At 41.0% G+C, this 18,172-nt stretch overlaps 1 long non-coding RNA gene across 1 annotated transcript; it reads left to right on the forward strand.

Moving 5' to 3' along the window:
- The first annotated feature begins 1,106 nt into the window (after nucleotides 1-1,106).
- LOC110963906 (uncharacterized) lies at nucleotides 1,107-13,753 on the forward strand. The gene is made up of 4 exons (XR_002596559.2): nucleotides 1,107-1,509; nucleotides 5,020-5,321; nucleotides 7,229-9,246; nucleotides 9,415-13,753. It is a non-coding gene; the product is annotated as an uncharacterized LOC110963906 (long non-coding RNA).
- Nucleotides 13,754-18,172: the final 4,419 nt, after the last annotated feature.

Raw genomic sequence — 18,172 nt, forward strand, 5'->3', positions numbered from 1 at the left:
TTTTAGATCGGTTTACACTAGTTTGGATGGGTATCTACTAGTTTAGACAGATTTTAGATGAGTTTATAGTTAGTTTTGGACTGGTTTGTACTAGCTTTATACTACTACTTTATACTACTTATGCTACTTTATAGCAGCTTTGAAGTGGTTTACACAAGTTAAAACTTGTTTTAGACTCATTTTAAACTGGCTTATGCTAGGTTAGACTGGTTTTAGATAGGTGGGCACTGGTTTAGACTGGTTCCTGATGGTTTGAGTTGGTATTCATCGAATATCAGGCTTGTCTTAGTGTGATAATGAATTGGTTTATTCTAGTTAAGAGTGGTTTTGGAATGGTTTGTACTAGTTACGGGGCAGTTTAGGTAGATTACGATGCTATGAACTGGTTTATTCTAGTTTGGAATGGTTTGGACTAGTTTGGACTACTTACGGAGTAGTTTAGGTCGATTACAATGTTATGGACTGGTTTATTCTAGTTAATACTGGTTTTGGAATGGTTTGTACTAGTTTGGACTAGTGATAGGGTAGTTTAGGTAGATTATGATGTTATGGAGCGGTTTACACAAGATGAGACTGGTTTTAGATTGGTTTAAACTAATTTGGATGGATTTCCATTAGTTTGGAATGATTTTTATGTTGATATTATTTTAGGTTGTGTTTAGACTAGCAGTGGTGTTAAACTGGGTTCTATTAGTTAAGACTGCTTTTTTTTAAATTAAATTTGAACTTGTTTTTGACTGTTTTATGGTAGATTATATCGCTATGAATACTTTAGAGTGGCTTTGGATTGGTTTACAGTAACTGGGACTTCTTTTAGACTTTAAACTGCTATATGGACTGGTTTTAGTCCAAACATCTGTATGTACTGGTTTGGACTTATTATGGAGGAGTTTATAGTGGATTCTGATGTTATGGGGTGGTTTCATTGGTTTTGGATGGGTTTACACTAGTTTGAACAGGTTCTGGACAGGCCTATCATACCTTTTGTCTGGTTTTTGATGGGTTTATACCAGTTTACACTTGCTGTTTTTTCTCCTAGTCTGGACTGGTTTTGACTGGTCTCCAGGTCAGATCACGCTGCTGTGCGTTCAGGGCTCCTGGTTCTTGTTGGTGATGAAGGTTCTTGTCCTGGATGTTTGGACCGGTCGTCCTGCTGCAGGAAGGTTGAGGGTTGATCACCTGATGCTGACATCAGAACCAACATGGCGTCAGAGCCGGTGTTCGTGTGTTTTTTGGTTTTGGGAGCCGTTAGGGCTGTAGGCAGCAGCTAGATGAACAGAGTGTGATGGAGGAGATGTGTTCGCCTCACTGCTCCACTCCACTCTCACAAACCTCCTCGGAGGCTTCACTCCAGTCCACCGCTTTGTACCTGGAGCTCCGCCGAGGTTCGGCTCGATCAGCCTTCCTGCTCAGGTTTGCGTCCCGGCGGCCCCTCGAGGCGCCACATTACCGGGCGGCGACCGAAAGCGTGTTCGCCGCAGCAGAAAAACGCTGCTTCACCGAGCTCAGGTAAACAGCCGTCCTAAATACCTCGGAGCCGAGCTGGCGGCCTGCAGCTCGCCTCACAATCATCTCCATCATCAGCCTCCCTCCATAACTCCCCTCCATCCCAAACCTCCACGCTTTCATTTCATCCCTCCTTCCTCTCCGTGTTATTTCCCTCCGGCTGCGTCTGCTCTCTTTACAAAGCCCCGGAGCATTATCAGAGCATTACGGCGCGCAGCATGTGTTTGATTAAAAAAGTGTAAAGTTACAAATTAGTTAATAAAATCATTTAGGCCGATCGCTGCAAATGGTGATAAATGTCTTCCATATGTTCCCAATAAAGCAGCAAAGTGCCATGTGCCCGTCCCCTCTGTCTTCGCCATAAACAAATAAATTAAAACAATTACCGCGCCGAGCGCCTTCGTCTGTAATGAGAGCGCCGCCCTGTGAAATATGTGACAGCTCTGAAGAGGCTGTCGGCCGTCTCTCACACAAATCGCTCCTGAATCACCTGAAACTGGTTCAGGGGAGATGCAGCTGTTCTGTTGCCCAAAACGTGGTCTGGGGGCTGGGTGGGGTCCCTGCAGGGCCACCTGAAGGACCGGAGGCCCTCCAGAGAGGCTTAACCCCTAAAGCGACCGAGTGGGATCATTTATGACCCCAGCCGTATAATTATATTTGCCGTTTTTATATCTTTTATCTGAAAAATGTTTCCTACCATGAATTTGTTAATCTACTTGTCCTACAGCTGCTCATAGTTTTTTGTAGAGCTCGGCCAACTGGTGTGACAAGGATAAAGGAAACTTGTCTGGGGTCACTTATGACCCCAAAAAGATGTATAGGTTTTTCACTATTGTAGGCCTTAGTTTTATTTATTCATTTCTACCTCTAATTGCTATATTTCAGTGTGTTGCAGTGCACTATAGCTGGCAGACCTACATTTTTAGCCATAGCTGCCCTGGGGCAGACTGACTGGCTGCCAATCCACTCCTACAACCCCTCTGACCACCACCAACATTACACAGCATACACATTCATACACCAGTGGAAGTGGCAGCACTGGAGCTCAGGTGGGTAAAGTGTCTGAGCCACAGCCGCCCCTAATCTAAATACTTCTCTGCATGTTACATCGCACACATACAGACAAGATGTTTGTGTACATTTTGTTTTTATGTACTTTTGATTTACTATTGAGGAAACAAAAGGAATAAAGTTTTAAAAGAAGTGGCAGACAAAGTGTGTCTAAATAAATGTTACTGCGTTCTTACAATGCATCATATTGTTCATATGGTTTAACTTTAGCTCTGAGTCAAAAATGATTAAAATCCATGAATAATTACAGAAGGTTATTTTAGAATATCCATCTTAAAATGCAGTGGAGTGGAATAGGTAAGAAAGCACAAAAAGAGGCACTAAAGTAGACGTATTCCTGTGTAAAATATAGTGGGTCATAAATGAGCCCAGTCCGTCATTTTAGTCGCTAAAATAGTTTGGTGGCTTGATGGTTAAAGGAGCATCAGATCCACCGATGGAGGCCTCCAGGCAGCACGCTGACAGAGGAACACTCTGGTTTGTAGCAGTTTGTTCTGTTGGGACTAGTCTTGGAACTGATTTTACTTAGTTTCAGACTGGTTTGGATTGGTTTAGACTGGTTTGAACTGGAATGTTTTACTGGTTTGGACTGATATGTTGATTGGTATATTGATTCATAGTGGGGGTTTTTTGTTCGGTTTATTTTTTAACTGGTTTATACCAGTTTGAACTGGTTGGAATTTGTCTGATTTAGATTCATTTGGACTGGCTTTTTTTTTGTTTTTATTTTTTTTATTAAAGTTGTTTTTTTCCAGATTTTTGCTGGTTTACACAACTTTTGCTTTGTTTTGGATGGTTTATACAGGTTAGGACTAGTTTTGGTCTAATTTAATCGGGGTTGTAGTAGTTCGTACTGTTTAGACTAGTCTTGGCCTCGGCTTTAAATTAGTTTTAGACTAGTTTGCACAGTTTGGATTGTTTTAGATTGGCTTGAACTGGTTAGTTTTACTGGTTTGGACTGATATATTGATTCACAGTGGTTTGTTTTTGACTGATACCAGTTTGAAGTGGACTGCTTTGACTGTCTTGGACATTTGGGATTGTTTGTTGTTTCTTAAAAAATGTTTTACTGGGTATGTACTGGTAGGACTGGTTTTGGCCAAATTTGGACTGGTCTATAATAATCTGTACTGGTTTTGGCTTTGGTTCTAAACTTGTTTAAGACTAGTTTGTACATTTTAAATTGGTTGAACTATTGTGAACTGGTTTAGACTGGTCCACACTGCTGTAGACTGGTTTACCCTAGTTTGGATTGGTTTAGACTGCTTTGGTGTATTGGTTTGGTTTTGGAGCGCTTTTGGCCTCGTTTGGACTTTTAAGAACTCTTCATATTATTTGGTTTAGACTGGCTTCTGCTGGATAAAAAAAAATCAACATTATTTAATTAAAACAGGAAAAAATGAATCAATAATTTTGTTCACCAACTAAAGATATTAAACCTAATATTGACGTAGCGCCATCATGTGGCCAGTTTGGGTTTTATTCAGTAAAATATAATCACTCTTTTACTCCCACATGCTGACCTCTGACGGCAGTTTTATAATCTCACCTGCAGAAATTATTGATTTCATTTGTTTGTTTTTGTTAATCTTTGTTTTTAATAGCAGCGTTTCTAATTAAATCCATAAAACCGGGAGGATTTTGATTTGCTGCTGCTTCTTTCCAAGGCCTCATTTCCTCCACAAGGTTCAGACAAACCTGCAGAGATCAGTGAGAACCAGAAGCTCCAGGTTCCTCTTCCACTCACATATTTAAACTGCTTCATTAAACTGTTTGCCACAAACATGTTTACACATCCAGGAAATGATTTAAAGGATCATTTCAGCCCGTTTAAACTCTTTAAAACCAACGTCCAGCAGCCAGCAAGTGACATCCAACGGCTTCATCCGACTTATAAATCTAATCTTTAGTTACAACAGAACTCTGATCATTCTGCAAACTTCTGTTTCACCTCGACTGGTTTCAGACTGTTTGTTTTACCGGTCTGGGCTGGTTTGGACTGGTTTTAGGCAGGTTTTGTACTGGCCTTGGACTGGTTTTGGACTGGTTTTGGACTAGCCTTGGACTGGTCTTGGACTCCTGGTGCTGAGCTCAGGTCTCTGGTGGATCCTGCTGCCGTGATCGGCTGAACTCCTGGTTCTTGTTACGGCTCTGACTGGGTCAAAGTGACGTCATCGGTCCTAAAGAACGACGATGTGGAGATGTGAAATGTTCTTTGTGACTGATTGGATCTCAGATATCTGCGCCGCTGATCCAATTCTCATATTAAATGTTCCAACAGCTGGAATACGAGTCGGTTCACTCGTCCAGATGTTCGCTGAAGAAACATCGCTGTGTGAACGTTCTGCAAACATTTAGTGTCTCCTCTCAGCAGAAACAGACTTCTAAATCAGAGCTAATGTTAACTGAAGATTTACTGAGGAGTCTGTTGTTTTACTGCAGAGTCACATGGAGGCCAGCTGTTACCGTGGCAACTGTACTCAACAGCCCAGAAGAAATGGAGCAAAAATGAGAGTGAAACCTCGGCGGCGATCCTAAACGCATCCGAACCGACCGGGTTTGTCCTCAGGAGCCGCGACAGCAGAGTTCACATCTGGAATCATGTCCGACACATCTGGACTCCTTCGTCAGGGTAACCGGAGACTCTTCTGTCAGATCTGCAGGACGAAGGGAGAATCCCAGAGCATCATGGGAAGGTTGTTCAGCTGAAACATGAAGGGATGCAAACAATGGACCGGGTTATGGTGAGATCTGTTTGCATGAAGATTCTCTCTGGAGCTGAACACATCAGCAGCTCATCCAATCAAAGCTCTACAGTCGCTCATACAAACTGTACAACTTATAAAAAGGTGGAGGTTCCAGGCCTTTAACCCTCAGAAAGTCAAAAAGTAGAACCACAATAACACAAAACCGCTACAAAGCATTAAAAAGTACCACAAAAGAGACACAAAACACCAAAAAAACATGTAAAAGATAATCCAAAAGATGCAAAACAACCACAAACAGACACAAAACCACCACAAAACAAACAATAGGATGGAAAAGACCCACAATAATACACAAAACCACCACAAAACAAACAATAGGACGGAAAAGACCCACAATAATACACAAAACCACCACAAAACAAACAATAGGATGGAAAAGACCCACAATAATACACAAAACCACCACAAAACAAACAAAAAAGGCACAAACTACCAGAAAACATTCAAGAGAAAGTCAAAAAGATGTAAAACCACCACAAATAGACGCCAAACCACCAGAAAGCGTAAAAACACACAAAAAGAACCACAAAGAGACTAAAAACCACCAAAACAGGCATAAAATGACTTCCATCACAAAGCACACAAAAACTACAAAACACTGAAGAATACCACAAAACTAAACAAAATAACCTCAGTCTGCTCCACAAGTGCTCATGAATGAATGAATAAATAAAAACAGTAAAACACAGACTAATATTTCCATAAACAAGCAATGAGTGAATGAATTTAGTAGGTGGGTTTTTTCTTCCCTCGGCTTCGGCTCACAGGAGCAGCTCGGTTTCCTGAGCGACGACGACGTTTTCACCTCTGAAGGTCTGCTGGATCAGCAGCCCACGAGTCTTTACGAGGGTTTGGGTCAAAGCCACCGGTTTAATGGTCCTTACACTGAGGGGGAGGCAGGGGGAGGCAGGGGGAGGCAGGGGGAGGGGGAGGCAGGAGGTCCAGGTTGTCGTCCGTTGACCTTCACAGTCGGTCAACTGGACTGAAATACATTAAAACAGCGAAGAAGCAGATGAGAGCAAATGAGGCCTTTAATTGGAGGAGCAGGAGAAGAAAGGGGGAGAAAGGGGGAGGAGCTTAAAGTGACAACAATAACGTTCAGCTTCATATTTTTGTGTCTTCAGGATCAAAAATGTGAACAACGAGCTCCAAGTTTCCATCGATACGCCGGGATTAAAGTTACCTGTTGGAGTGACTGAAAAAATTAATAAATGTTCATGAATGAATGAACTGAGAAGAAACTGTTAAATTTACTACGAAACATTTGAAATTAATGCTGTAAATAATTCATGATTAGACAAATTATAAACAAACATATAAGGTTCTTTAAACAAATGTAAATAACTGACTGAATGAATGAATGAATGAATGACAAAGCAGAAACTTTCCAGAAAAAAATATGAACTGAAACCAAACTTTTGAAAGAAAACACAAAAAATTCCTCCTAAAAATACGAATGAATGAATAGAAAAGCACAAACTTTCCAGAAAACAAAACAAAGCAAAACATTTTAAATGGACACTAAAGAAAACATGATTTTCTCCTAAAACACGAATGAATGAATGAATGAATGAATGAATGAATGAATGAATGAATGAATGAATGAATGAATGAATGAATGACAAAGCAAAAACTTTCCTGGAAAAAAAATCTAATTGAAACTTTGGATCAAAAGCTAAAGACATACGACTTCCTCCACAAAACATGAATAGAATGAATGAATGAATGAATGAATGACAAAGCAGAAACTTCAGGAAAAAAACAAACTGAAACCAAACGTTTGAAAGAAAGCTACAGAAAACAGTTTCCTCCTGAAAACAAACAAATGAATGAATGAATTGAACTCTGATCTTGAACTTCCTTCTCCTGTCAATCTCCTCCAGTGCCTAGCAACAGCCATAGGGGTGGGGTCAGCGCGGCCTCACCTGGGTGTGGAGCCTGTTCACCTGTCGGGGCCTCACAGGGGCGGGGCTTCTCTGATGACATCAGTTAATACCGATAAAGAGCTTCAGAGCCATACAGTGCGGCTTCGGGCCGACAGAGCGCCGCTGCTTTGTTCCTGAGAGGCGCCAGCTGCCGCCATCGCCCCGAGGACGTCGCCATGGCGCCGAGCGGCGGGACACGGTGGGCGGAGCCTCTGCAGCTTTAATGAGGCGACAGCTCGGCTGCTTCCGTATTCATTAAACATCTGGAGCCACAGATGTGGAGGGACGCCCAGGACCAATAAAAAATGACTTCCCATCTGGAAGCCCCAAACTGGAAACGACACCGGGAAGCTTCTCACACACAGATATACACACATAAACACAACAACAACACAACAGCAACACAAACAGACACCGGGAAGCTTCTCACACACAGATATACACACATAAACACAACAACAACACAACAGCAACACAAACAGACACCGGGAAGCTTCTCACACACAGATATACACACATAAACACAACAACAACACAACAGCAACACAAACAGACACCGGGAAGCTTCTCACACACAGATATACACACATAAACACAACAACAACACAACAACAACACAAACAGACACCGGGAAGCTTCTCACACACAGATATACACACATAAACACAACAACAACACAACAACAACACAAACAGACACCGGGAAGCTTCTCACACACAGATATACACACATAAACACAACAACAACACAACAACAACACAAACAGACACCGGGAAGCTTCTCACACAAACACAACAAAACAATAACAACACAACACAAATCTAAAGACAACACAACAGAAATGCAACATGCCACTAACACACACACACAACAGAAACCTGTACCTCTTTGTGTTCTTTTTGTGTCTTTGTGGTTGTTTTGTGTCTCTTTGTGGTTGTTTTGTGTCTCTGTGGTTGTTTTGTGTCTCTGTGGTTGTTTTGTGTCTCTGTGGTTGTTTTGTGTCTCTTTGTGGTTGTTTTGTGTCTCTTTATGGTTGTTTTGTGTCTCTTTGTGTCTCTTTGTGGTTGTTTTGTGTCTCTGTGGTTGTTTTGTGTCTCTGTGGTTGTTTTGTGTCTCTTTGTGGTTGTTTTGTGTCTCTGTGGTTGTTTTGTGTCTCTGTGGTTGTTTTGTGTCTCTTTGTGGTTGTTTTGTGTCTCTGTGGTTGTTTTGTGTCTCTTTGTGGTTGTTTTGTGTCTCTGTGGTTGTTTTGTGTCTCTGTGGTTGTTTTGTGTCTCTTTGTGGTTGTTTTGTGTCTCTGTGGTTGTTTTGTGTCTCTGTGGTTGTTTTGTGTCTCTTTGTGGTTGTTTTGTGTCTCTTTATGGTTGTTTTGTGTCTCTTTGTGTCTCTTTGTGGTTGTTTTGTGTCTCTGTGGTTGTTTTGTGTCTCTGTGGTTGTTTTGTGTCTCTTTGTGGTTGTTTTGTGTCTCTTTGTGGTTGTTTTGTGTCTCTTTGTAGACAACACATCCATGTGTTTGATGAGTTTTTTTACACTGTGGTTCCATTTTTCTAAAATGTCTTATAAAGTTTAAAGTTTTTAAAAATGCTGCTTTGAAACTGGTTTTCACACTTTTAAAAATATTTCCTTTTTTAAAAAAAGTTTTGTTTTAATAGATGTTATGTTTGCAGCGTCTTTGTGTGTCTTTATATTTGTTTGTCTTTGTGTTGTTTTTGTGTGTCTGTTATTTTTGTGTCTGGGTTTTTTTGCATTTCTGTGTTATTTTAGTGTGTCTGTGTAATTTTTGTGCGTCTTTGTGTTGTTTTTGTGTTGTTTCTGATAAACAGATGTAACTTCGACCTGTTTGTCCTCAGATTAAATCCGTTTGGCAGCAGCTCAGGTGAGCTGCAGGTTGGAGCTCCGCCTCCCGCTGAGGTCACCGCCTGTCGGCACGGCGACGCTGAAGAGGACGAGAACCTTCATCAGCAGCAGACAGATGTGATGTGAGGTTTCCTTTTTAGCGACTCACCTGCTGTTCATTTACTTCTGATCTGAATATTCAGATTTACTAGAAACTGAATCAAAGTCACATTTTACAGCTGCTTTAGTCTTTAACAAACTCTGATAGAAACTTCTTCTAACTCTTATTTTCCCATTTTATTGATTTCCAGATAATATGCAGTAAAACATCAGAAGGAGACCGGTCTAGAACTTTCATTCTAGAACCTTCGTTCTAGAACCTTCATTCCATCCTGATGGAACCATTTCGTTGAAACATCCAACTGTGTCCAAGATCAACCTTCTACTGATGGTTTTAGATTCTAATCCTCCTTCTTCATTATTACATTCACTTTGTGGAAAGCTGCAGGTCCACAGAGCATGATACTGCCACCACCATGCTTGGTGTTCTTGGGGCTAAAAAAAAGAATGAAACCAGCCCTAAAAAAAATCTAAAACCAAGACCAAAGTCAAACTTACACCAGTCCAAAAAAACAAACAAACTAGACTTCAGAACCAGTCAGAATGCAGTCTGAAACCAGTCCTAAAAAAATCAAAAACCAGTACAATATGAGAACCAAACCTGAACTAATCCTAAACAAAAAAAGTCCAAGACCAACATTTAATCAAATCCAAAACCAGGAGAACCAAGGCTGAAACTAAACATAAACCAGTCCCAAGGAAGTCCAGAACAAGTCCAACATCCATTCTGAAACCAATCCAGAAACTCTTCTAGAAAGCCCCAGGGCATGATAGTTCCACCTCCATGCTTGATGGTAGGTTTGGTGTTCTTGGGTTTAAAAAAAGACCCGATCAAGATGGTCTGAAACCCGTCCTAAAAAGGTCTAAAACCAGAGGTTTGTAGTTGTTTTGTGCATCTTTGCGGTTATTTTGTTAGTCTTTGTGGTTATTTTGTGTCTCTTTGTGGTTGTTGTGTCTCTTTGTGGTTGTTGTGTCTCTTTGTGGTTGTTTTGTGTGTATTTCTGGTTATATTGTGTCATTGTGGTTATGTTGTGTTTGTGTTTCTGCTCTGTCTCTAAATTGTCAAATATCCTGTAACTGAGTAAATTTCCAGTTCTTTAGAGGAACGTTTGCAGGAGAACAAAGAGTTTGTTGTAAGATAAGAGTTTGTGTTTCATCCATAAATGATCGGAAAAATAAATAAATCATGTGACACGTATGACAGATAAATAATGAAAACATGTTTTTCTTTCTGTCCTTAGTGAGGCTGAAACTCGTCACATTAAACGGTTTATCTGAGGAGCTTCAGGGGGAATCAGAAGAACATCAGAACATTTCAGTTTAATCTGTTTAAATCACTTTTTTTTAACCTCAAACACCTGAAAACCTGCAGAATAAAAATCAAAGGTTGTTTACTTCTCATTTTCATTGAAAATGTCAGAATATTTTATTAAACATTTATTAAGAAATAATTCACTTCATATGATCAGTTTGAGTGTTAAAAAGAACTAAAGAACTAAAAGAACTAAAGGAAAAGGAGCTGATGTAAGAACCAACAGAGACCACGAGGGGGCAGCAGAGAGAACACACTGATAGAACCACACACTGATAGAACCACACACTGATAGAACCACACACTGATAGAACCACAGTGATAGAACCACACACTGATAGAACCACACTGATAGAACCACACACTGATAGAACCACACACTGATAGAACCACAGTGATAGAACCCCACTGACAGAACCACACTGATAGAACCACACACTGATAGAACCCCACTGATAGAACCACAGTGATAGAACCCCACTGACAGAACCACACTGATAGAACCACACACTGATAGAACCACACTGATAGAACCACACACTGATAGAACCCCACTGATAGAACCACAGTGATAGAACCCCACTGACAGAACCACACTGATAGAACCACACACTGATAGAACCACACTGATAGAACCCCACTGACAGAACCACACACTGATAGAACCACACACTGATAGAACCACACTGATAGAACCACACACTGATAGAACCACAGTGATAGAACCACACTGACAGAACCACACACTGACAGAACCACACACTGATAGAACCACACACTGACAGAACCACACACTGATAGAACCACAAGATAGAACCACACACTGATAGAACCACACTGATAGAACCACACTGATGGAACCACACTGATAGAACCACACTGATGGAACCACACTGATAGAACCACACTGATGGAACCACACTGATAGAACCACACACTGGTGTTTTTGGTGTCTTTGTATCTCTTTGTAGTTGTTTTGTGTCTCTTTGTGGTTGTTTTGTGTATCGTTGTGGTATTTTTGTGTTTACCTGACTGTTGTTATCTGTTTCTTCAGCTGCTGCACTCTGATTGGCTCCTCTGAGTTTGGTGTTCTCCAGGTTTTTCTACCTTACCATTGGTCTGGTCAGATCACCTGTCGGCAGGTGTACAGTTGACATCAGCCGTGATGCGTTCAGGCTCCAGAGGAAACCTGGCCACCCGGCACAGAGCAGCTCTAAGTGTCGGGTTAATGGGATCACCGGAGGGTTAATTAGACCTCACACCTCTTTAACACGTCGACGAGGAGGAGCTGATCTCAGAGCAGAAACACTCTGATACACAGGAAGACAGAGATGGCCTCCTGAGTGCAGCAGCGCCCTCTGCTGGTAGGGCAGGTACTGTCTGCCCACTGTAGAACCAGGTTTAAATTTACTGAGACAGAATAACCACAAAGAGACACAAGACGACCTCAAACCACCTGATCAGAACCTTTCTAACTGCAGGAGAACACACCTGACAGCTGTTCTATAAGATCATTGGTTCTCTGATTGATACTAATATCTCCAATTAATACCAGTTTGTTTGATTGGTACCAATATCTCTGATTGATTCCAATATCTCCGATTGATACCAGTATCTCTGATTGATGTTTTAGTTTTTGTTGAGCCTTATTTTCTTACTTTCCTCAAACTGATGACTTGACATTTAATCAGATATCAGTCATCCTTCCCCAACACACACACAGACACGCACGCACTCACACTAATGTTAAAACAGCGTCAGCACTGATGGTGTGATTTTCTCACCTGATTTAAATCTGTGAGCTGCTGACATGGAGGACCAACTGTTCTAAGAAACACTGACAGACACAAAACTGTCCACACACACACAACTGTCCACAGACACACAACTGTCCACACACACACAACTGTCCACACACACACAACTGTCCACACACACACAAGTGTCCACACAGAGAAAACTGTCCACACACACACACACAACTGTCCACACACACGACAACAACACTAAGCTCTGCACTGCAAACACACAAGAAACGCAAATCAATGAAGTGATTACACCGGTGGAATAGAAAGTTTATTACAAGGGACAGGATTACACAAAACAACAACAAAGATACACAATAAGACTGCAAAGAGACAAAAACTAGCTACAAATAGACAAAATGACTGTAAAGAGATAACCATCTACAAAGAGTCACTAACCAACTGCAAAGAGACACAATAAGACTGCAGAGACACAATAAGACTGCAAAGAGACACCACCTAACTGCAAAGAGACACCAACTAATTACAAAGAGACACCAGCTCACTGCAAAGAGACATCAACTCACTGCAAAGAGACACCAACTAACAAAGAGACACAAACTCACTGCAAAGAGACACCAGCTCACTGCAAAGAGACATCAACTCACTGCAAAGAGACACCAACTAACAAAGAGACACAAACTCACTGCAAAGAGACACCGACCAACAAAGAGACACCAACTAACTGCAAAGAGACACCAACTAACTGCAAAGAGACACCGACCAACAAAGAGACACCAACTAACTGCAAAGAGACACCAACTCACTGCAAAGAGACACCAACTAACAAAGAGACACCAACTCACTGCAAAGAGACACAAACTCACTGCAAAGAGACACCAACCTGCAAAGAGACACCGACCAACAAAGAGACACCAACTAACTGCAAAGAGACACCAACTAACAAAGAGACACCAACTCACTGCAAACAGAGACTAAAAAACTACAAAGAGACACAGTTTGTTGTTTTATACTGAATTTATTTAGTTTGTTTTGCACTTTTGGTGTCGGTTCTTCTTTGCTATATTTTCAGTTTGGTTGTTTATGTTTGATGTTGTTTTGTTTTTGTTGTTTATCCTCCTTTTTAAAGAAGAATATTGACATAATTCATGTTGTAGAATCAATGCTTCCTACAGCTGCAGTGTGTTCACTCAGCAGACGGCTTGTTCAGGCAGCAGCGTCCTTATATGTAGAGTTAAATCTAAACCGCCAGCATAGCAGTTTGGTTGACGTCATGCTCACGCTTTAAGCTCACAAATATTTTAAATCTATATTTCTAAAGCACAACAAATGGCAGATATGATGGAGACACAATAAAGTGCTTTCTGGTTGTTTTTTTGGTGGTGTTTCCTTGTCTGTTTGCTGCTCTACATTGTTTTTCCTTCCCTAAAATAAAAACCGAGCTTCTGTGTCGTCGCTGTCTCCAGTTTCCTCATGTCAGAACGTCGCGTCTGCAGGTTTGTTGGTCGTTGTGCGTTTTATTCGAGCCACAGACGAACACAATCAGCAGTTTGCAGCAGCAGGAACAATGAGGAGGTTGATTGGGCAGATGCTCCGACATCTGGCCGGTGTCAGCGTGTTGTCGACACATTGTTAGCGCCGCCAATGTGCAAACAGATTAACAGGCAGGAGAGCAGATCCACGTTTCTGTTCATCCCACTTTATCTGAACCACAACCGACAGCGTCACCGTTCATTAGTTCGTCCACACGCCTAAATTAGATGTCTTTCAGTATGAAACTGAATTTCAGGCTTTAGAGGAGAAACGCTGGTTCATTGTTGAAGGGTCAATCTGGAACCGGAGGACCACCCATCAAATATTAAACTAGAAAAGCACTCAGAGACTCAGTCCTCCTCCAAGGCTGCTCATTCCCAGAAACCACAACATAGAACGTGTCCATCTAATATAGATGAATCCACAAACACAATGACGTTGCTCAGAGAACGTGTGTGTGTTCTGCATGTGTACGTTATGTACGGATACCGAATTGCAGTGACTGAGTTGGGCTCAGATGGAGTCCAGATGTTAGGTAGAACCTGACCAGTTCTACCACAGTGGATGCATGGTCCTGACAGTGAAGCATGGAGGCAGTTTGTGTCTTTGTGCCCATTCTGTGTTTTTGTCTGGTCTTTTTTGTGCCTCTTTCTGATAGTTTTCTGTCTTTTGCGGTTATTTTGCATCTCTTTGTGGTAATTTCTTGTCTTTTTGTGGTCATTTTGCCTCTTTGTGTTTTCCATGCATTTTTGCAGACTCAAGCAGGACAAACACCACAGTTCAACCGTTTGGGGTCACTTAGAAATGTCGTTTTTGTTGAAAGAAAAGCAGTTTTTCTTCTATGAAGACAACATTAAATGAATGATAAATCCAGTGTAGACATTGTTAATGTACTAAATGACTATTGTAGCTGTAAACAGCTGATTTTTAATGGAATATCTCCATAGGGGTACAGAGGAACATTTCCTGTGTTCTAATGCTACATTGTGTTAGCTAACGGTGCTGAAAGGCTCACTGATGGTTAGAAAACCCTTGTGCAGTTACACTGGCTTCCTGTCACTCAGAGGGTAGATTTTAAAGTCCTGCTGCTGGTCTACAAAGCTTTAAATGGTCTAGGACCAAAATACATCAGAGACCTCCTGACTCAGTATGAACCACCCAGACCACTCAGGTCATCTGGATCAGGTCTTCTAGTAGTTCCTAGAGTAAAAACCAAACACGGAGAAGCTGCATTCAGCTTCTATGCCCCATATATATGGAACAAGCTCCCAGAAAACTGTAGATCAGCTGAAACTCTCAGCACATTTAAATCCATTCTTAAGACGTACCTGTTCTCAGCTGCTTTTGATTAAAGTATTTTAAGTTATTTTAACTCTTATTTTATGACAATTATTTTAAACAGCCCTTGTTTTCTGACTTCTGTTTTTGATCTTTTTACTGTTCTGACTTTTTTTAAAAAAATGATTTCATGAATGTTTTCTTTTGTTTTTCTTTTAATAATCGTCATCCTCTGTTCTTAATGTCTTTGTAAAGCACTTTGAATCGCCTCGTTGTTGAAATGCGCTATAGAAATAAATTTGCCTTGCCTTGCCTTATGTTAGCACATGGATAAAAGTGGGAGTTTTATGGAGAACATGGAATTGTCTGGATGAGCCCAAACTTTTGAACAGTGGTGTAAGCAGTGAGAATGACTGAGTAAAGCCGAGGATGCAGAAACCTTCAATGAGACGACTTCTGTAGAGTTTGTTAATGTGGCGTTTTTTGCCTTGCTTGTGGTCGTTTTGTTATCATTTTGTGTCTTATTTGTCATTGTGGGCCTGTTTTTTGTTGTGTTGTGTCTCATTTCTTGTTGCTTTATAATTTTGGGACCGTTTTGTCACTTTGTGTTTCATTTGTGTCATTGTGGGTCTGCTTTTTGTTTTTTTGTGTTTCCTTTGTGTCTTTCTATCAAGTTTTTTCACAGTTTTGAGGCGGTTTTTGTCTTGTTTTTGTCATTCCATGTCTGGTTCTCTCTTGTTTTGTGTCTCATTTTCTTGTTGGTTTGCCTCATTTGTGTCATTTTGCGTTTTTTGGGGACAGTTCTGCCACTCTATGGTCGTTTTGTCGCCACATATTACAGATAATGAACTATTTCCATGTTTCCTCTCTCCTCTGTTTATCATCAGTAGAAAGATGTTTCTCCATGCTGAATGGATCTCCAACAACCACCTCCTCTGTTCTCTGTTTCTGAGCCGTGCTGACTTTATTTATTCATCCAGAAGGTTGGATTTTCCTCATGGATCATTTTGGACAGGTTTAAGTGGCTTTACACACATTCTGAGTTATTTTGTTTACTATTTTCAAACATTTTCAACAAATTTACGTCAGTTTTGACAAATTTGGATCCTTTTTGGACAATATTGAAATAATTTTGCACACGTTCATGTTATTCTGGTCAGATTTTGAGTTATTTTGAAGGACTTTTTAGAATATTGGACGAGATTTTTATTCTTGACAAATTTTGAGGAGCATCGGTGGATGGAGGAGCGTCGTCCTTTTGTCTAAAACAAACCGAACATCATCTTCTCTAACCAGTCCAGAGGCGACGTTCAGAAACAGTGGTGATGATGAAGAACAAGCTGTTTCCTCCATGATGTCCTGGACGTCCGTGACTTTGAAGAGCTCCTCCGTCAGTTCGTCTCTCCGTGGGTTTGGTCTGCTGGGATCTGAGCGTTTCCTCCACGCCCACGTCGCAGCACAAAGAGGCGCAGTGTGTTTTGCGGCCGTGGGTTGGCGTGGACGCCGGCCAGCCCGTCCACGCCTGATCCCACCGGCGGGACAGTCGGGGCCGCTCCCCGGGCCGAGCCGATACCGGACCTCCGTTCAGATGAAAAGCAAACAGACGGAAACAAAGAGTCTTTCTGAGCCCACGCCGCCTCAGGACCACTCAGGACGTAATCTTCCCTCCTCAGACCTCCCAGCAGCCGTTAATCGCCTCCAAACACTCGACACGTCGCTGGGAACCACAGAGCACGGCTGGTCGATGCTCACAACACGTTCATTACGGCTCACTGTGCTTTAGAGTCACACATAGTTCTGTAGGACGGCAACAGACTTGGAACTACAGACGTTACCGACACAAACTACAGAAATTTGCCCTGTTTTTGTCTGCTTTCAGTCATTTTGTGTCTCGTTTTTCCTGTGTTATGTTATTTTTTGTCTCATTTACGTCCCGTCTTGTTTTAGTTGTTTTGTGCACATTTTACGTCCAGTCTTAGTCTCTTTGTGTTCACTCGTCTTGTCGTTTTTCATCTCTGTTCTGTCGGTTTGTGTCGTTTCTCTTTGAAACTGGTTGTTTTGTCTCGTTTTTCCATTTTCCCTTCACAGCCCGGACATTTTTCTATCTTTTTGGTCACTTTTGCGCCTCTCGTTGTATTCCGTCTCGTTTGTTTCATTTTGTGTATCTTTGAGTCATTTTATGCCCGTTTTGGGTTTTGTTTGTGTCTTTCTGGTTGTTGTGTCTCTTTGTAATTGTTGTGCCTTTTGTTGTGGTTGTCTTACATCTTTCTGTGGTCGTTTTGTGTCTCTTTATGGTAATTTAACGTCGACTTGCGGTTCTTTTTGTGTCTGTCTGGTCACGTTGTGTGTCTTTGTGGTTGTTTTGAGTCTTTTTGTGGTCATTTTGTGTCGATTTCTGGTTGTTTCTGTCTTTTGTGGTTATTTTGAATCTTTGTTTTCATTTTGTGTCTGTGTTTGTTTTGTGTTTTTTGTGTTTTTTTGTGTGGTCGTTTTGTGTCTCTTTTTGGTCATTTCTTGTTTATTTGTACTCATGTTGCATCTCCTTGTGGTCATTTCATGTCTTTTGGAGTTGTTTTATCATTTTTACCATCATTTATTTATTGATCCAGTAGCTTTGATTTCCTTCTTCTCATAGTTTTGGACAAGTTTAAATCATCTTAGAAAAGAATTGAATGGTTTCGGTCAATTCAGTCAATTTTTAGTAATTTTCGACAAATTTTGAGCAGTTTTGGACAATTTTTAAAACACTTTTGGAGGATGTGTGTTGCTTTGGACTAATTTTCCATCCATTGGGACATTTAAAAAAATATTTTGGATAAGTTCAAGCCATCTAAGACTAATTATAACTACTTTTTTCCACACATATTTTTCATTTTGACAAAATTTTCGATGGTTTTGGGTAGTTTGAGTCATTTTGGAAGATGTTTAGAAACTCGTTTCATCATGCTGAATGTATCCTCAACAACTTGCTCCTTTTGGACAGATTTTGAGTTATTTTCAGCCTGAATGTCTCCACGTTTCCTCTCCAGACTTCTCCTCTCTCCTCTGTTCATCAGTAGA

This window comes from Acanthochromis polyacanthus, chromosome 10 (assembly GCF_021347895.1).
Source record: "Acanthochromis polyacanthus isolate Apoly-LR-REF ecotype Palm Island chromosome 10, KAUST_Apoly_ChrSc, whole genome shotgun sequence".
Lineage (NCBI taxonomy): Eukaryota > Metazoa > Chordata > Actinopteri > Pomacentridae > Acanthochromis > Acanthochromis polyacanthus.